Source organism: Cyprinodon variegatus, unplaced genomic scaffold (genome assembly GCF_000732505.1).
Source record: "Cyprinodon variegatus isolate N-32 unplaced genomic scaffold, C_variegatus-1.0 Scaffold1738, whole genome shotgun sequence".
Lineage (NCBI taxonomy): Eukaryota > Metazoa > Chordata > Actinopteri > Cyprinodontiformes > Cyprinodontidae > Cyprinodon > Cyprinodon variegatus.
Window position 1 is genome coordinate 1 of NW_015152191.1, and position 4,959 is coordinate 4,959.

The following is a 4,959-nucleotide window of genomic DNA, read 5'->3' on the forward strand; positions in this document are numbered from 1 at the left end:
AAAAATATGACCAATTGAGCTTCTTGTTTTTATATTAATAATATAAAAAACATTTTAATATACCTCTCGTGGGAAAAAAATGTGGTTGTGTGGCAAATCCATTTACAAAACCTCAGGTGTTATGAACAACATTAAAACTAAAGATTTTGTCCAAGCTACAGCTGATTTATTTGTTGTAGTCTCTTATTATTCACACACAACAATAAAGAGTGATTGCCGACAGGAGTTTGGAAACTGCAAAGCTTTTTCTTAAGCGGAAAATCAAATGTGCATCTACACAGCACAGCGTTTACACAGACCAGTGATGCATTCGCGAGTGTCAGATAGCTATGGTGCATTCAGGAGCATGGGACATTTCACACGTACAAGGAAGAAACATAACGGAACAGAACTTAACTCATACAATAATGTATTTATTCAAAAACATTGTGGGCTTTCTTACAATACTGAATGCTCTATAATTGTATTTCTGTTATTTTTTGATCATGCACATCTTATAGCTTTTTATTCTAAAAAAATCTATAATATTAGAGCAGCAAATTAACAAAGTTTTACAAAAGCGTGTTAAAAAGCTCCAAATGAGGCTTCAGATCATACAGCGACAATTGTGCTGTCATTGTTTTACAGGGTAGAATTTGAATTTACTGACCCTTGTCCTTTAACTACTGATGGATATAAAGGAATACAGTCATTCAAGTGTCAACTCCTCTGAGATAGCATGGGATGCAATTTTTTACAATTTCTATTTTTTTTTTTCTTTTCTTAAATTCAATGTATAACATGAATGCATACAAACCTCATTTTATTTCAGTGTTAAATTTTGCTTGAAGTAACAGATCATTAAAAATGTCTCTAAACCTTTACTGCTTGATGATTTTCTTTATTCGGGCCCCGCTGATTTTTAATTGGTTACCCCTGGTTTAATGTTTATAAATATTTATTTCATGTCATGTGCTCCATCCAATGCAGATCATTGGCGCAAACCACATCTAGTGAAAAACATTCATTGGTTAGCTATTCGTCAAGTTTGTGCTGACATCATCAGAAGCAAGCAGGTGTTCTTCAAACTGCAAACGCGAATTTTCTATGCCATGCTACAATGTAGGATTCAGAAAAAGATGTTGAAATGTCTGAAAGGTCAGAAGCAGGTGAGAGCGTATCGGAAGATGGAGACGTTGACCAACAGACCTCCCTCATCCTTGACCCTATCTCAAAGAATTTTTTTCGAAATAGTTGAAAAATTGATAATTCAATTCATTTACTTTTCAGTTACTTTATACTTCAATGCTTTAAGTAGTTTTTGGAGCACATACTTTTTCACTTTTACTTGAGTAAAGAGGTCAAATTGATACTTTAACTTTTACCAGATTGTTTTTAAACTGCAGTATCTATACTTCTACTTAAGTAAAAATGTGTGTACTTTTGACACCACTATTCAAAATGAATATCATATTGATTAATAACTTATACTTTAGACTCATATGTCAAAGTCAAGGCCTGCAATTTAGTTATCCATGGCCCCCTGGATGATATTTATTACCATTAGAACCAGCCTATTCCAAGCAGAGGCTGATTGAAGCCAAAATAAAAGGAGCCTGGATGGAAGGAGGGGCAGATCTGATCCTGCAGGTGATAGAGATGGACACGATGCTGAGTGAGGGGCAGGTGGGATCTGCACGATACTCTTATCGAGACGGAGCGCAACTTACAGGCATAGGACCTCTGCCCTGACTGTGCCTTCCGTTCACCTCCTGGTATTCTGTGCCTGCCGTGCAGATCCCACCTGCCCCTCGCTCAGCAGCGTGTCTGTCTCTATCACCTGCAAAATCAGCTCCCCTCATGTTACCTCAGTCTCTCTTCCCACGTAATTCTGGATGTTTTTCTGTAGGCTTTTTGATTCTTCGGTCCTTTTTGGTATTGCTCTGCTTTTTGTTGACAAAATTCCTTTTTGAAGAACCTCTGACTGAATTCTGGGTCCGCTGCCATGATTCATCACAAAATGTTTACATTTCTTAGTACAAGACATTGCACTACTAAGACATGATTTTTCTTTCAAGGGTGTATTGTTTTGTCTGTGTGCCATAGAGTTTTGTATTTTATTTTATTTATTCAGATTTTTCAGTTGAATGGATTCAGGGAAAATGCAGATAAGAGCCATGAGAGAGAATACAACTGATTTGATTCTTTTTTTTTTTCCCGTTGTTTGAAAGCAGTGATCGATAGGATCATACAGCAGCATTTTCGGTTTATAATGCTTGCACTTTCATTTATGTGTTTATCTTAATAAGTTTATCAAAATAATACAAGTTTATTAATAATATTGATATTAATATTTTGATTTTAAAAACAATGTGTTAGGTCTTGGTTGAATAGTCAGTGTTCATTTCAATATGTTTTAATAAACATTTAACCAGTCCCGCCCTTGCCTTCTAGCAAATTCGTTTTTTGTTGGCCCTGTATTTGACTTAGTCGTCCCTGCGGTAGACTCTCCTCCGTGCAGTCAGGGCCATAAGTAGGCCTACTATTGAGGACGCCTATGTCATGTCTTCTGTGTTTTTTTATTTGTTGACATTTTTGCTTAAATTATGATAAACTGAGAATAAACTGTACTGAAGCTGACTGTAGGTTGATGATCTAGATCTCCCAAGGAACTGCAACTGCAACTATTTTCAGAGCCTTTAGTAGTGCGGCTGGCCGTTTCTCAATTCACAATAACACAAGTACAGGCTCAGGTCCTCGCCAAGTATGTTCTTGAGAGGAACACAGGAAAGTGTGGAGTTGGGGAGAATGGGAGCATGCAGCATAAACATGGGTCAATTGGAACAGAAGCATACTCATGAAGTCATGACGCACTCGGCTCGTCTGGAGCTGCATTTCAACGCCTGCTATTAATAGTCTGTAGATAATTATAAATTAGTACTGTTTCATTTATTGGGGGAATAATGGTAAACACAGTCAGATAAACACATATCAAATGAACATTTTGCCAAATAAAACAAAAAACTTGCCACCAGAGCCAGTGGTCCTTCACACACGGCTAGGCAAAGAGAGGGCTGCTGCAGACGGGCTAGGATTAGACCTGGCTGCTGTTACCCTTTGGAGGTCTGCTAATTGCCGCGGTCCTCTCAACTTCAGAAATATTTTTAAAATTACGCATTATCTATACTTCTCAGTACTAGGACAGTGGCTGATGACGTTTCACGAGTACACGAGCAAATGAGAACACACAAGTACACATATTGAGAACGACAAGTCATTCGAGGGTTTGGACATACGTGCTGAACTTTGTCATCAACATGCAGTGTCGCTATGGTAACCGCCACAAACAGGCTCCGGATGCCATCATTAATGACCATTGTCATTGTGTTGTGGTCCAGTTTTGATAACACAAACAAATAAATCCACAAAGGCCACAGATGCACCGTGGACTAAGTAATTTACAAAAGCAAACGAAAAAATGTTCCAGGTAAACTCCTTTAGTATTCCCAGTTAATTTCTCCTCAGGTAAGCAAACAGAAAAAGACAAAAAACCATACGCCCAACCAGATGCATGCTGGTCCTACCATTGACAGCCTATTTATAAAAATAATTCACACAAATTAATCATAACTAACCAAAAACAAAGAAACATGACTAAATAACCAAAAAACATGATCTCATAACAGATATCAAACAATAAAGTAGAATAAACTTACCTAGATTATCCACAAAAACAAAAAACTTTGTTAATAAATATTGTAATTATGGTACTGAAATTACTTATTCCTATCCTTAACTCACTAAAGAATGCTAATACACATCTTTAAAAAAAGTTTTGACTTTTCTGAGACAATGTTGATGCTTTTTAAATTTTCAATTAAACTGCTTCTCTGACGTCATCATTAGTCATGCTCAGAGTAGTCCAGCAAATTTGATTAAACCATTTTTATTTACATTTTAGTTTTTTTTTTCTGTAGATTACGCACTATATACTATAACGTTAACATGAAAGAAAGAAACATAAAACTCAAAAAGACTATATTTATGTTGACATCCAAAGCCAAGAAAGTTAGCTCCTGTACAGATCGGGCACAGACAACTGATAAAACAGACATTTATTTTCTCAGGAAATACATTATTAACCTTTAACACATTGTATTTTAGTACGCTTACTATTTTCTGGGAGGGAAAAACATAATTTAGGCCTTTTTTACAAAATAAATCGAGAGCGACCCAGATGTATATCTGGATGTGCATATTAGCTGATGGTACGGATTCTGCGTCTGAGACGGATCGGGTAGTGACAGCCGTTATTGGAATAGGACTCCATAAAGCTACACATGAAGGTGGAGAGCATTTTAAGTTGTAGATGACAGTGAGATAAACAAGCATTTTCAGGGGGAAATATTCAGCCCAGCAAGCTGTTCAGACAGCAAAGAACCATCAAACCAAAGCTTATTTAACTCCATCAGTCACTTTCCACCAACTGAATTAACATCCATTATGCGACTGATATGTTGGATGACATGCGACGTGTTGGATGTTGAACCCACAGGTGTAACTTTCTGAAGGACTGGTGTGGACATGTCCCCCCAACTTTGGCCTGACGGGGACAGTCCCCACCTATACTTTCCACTTTTTTCCCCTTTCCGCTCATTTACTTTGGCCAAAGGTAACAGAGGTTGGGTGCAGCTATCTGTGTTCAAAGCATTTTGAGTCAGTGATTTTTTTTCCCTCTCTCGCGCTGCTTCAGTGTCCCGCTGTTATGTGCTTCGGGCACATTATGATTTTTGTCTATTTCTTTTCTTTGTTTTCTTACAGACTTTAGTTGAAGGATCTGTTGTTAATATATTTTGGGAGTTGAATAATTCTTTTAGCGAGTTAATTACGTTAATTTGTGGTGCTGTCGTCCGCCTATAAATAGGCTGGCTTTCAGCATGTTGGGGCGTTCCTTTCCAACTCCGCTTGGACGCCGCTTTT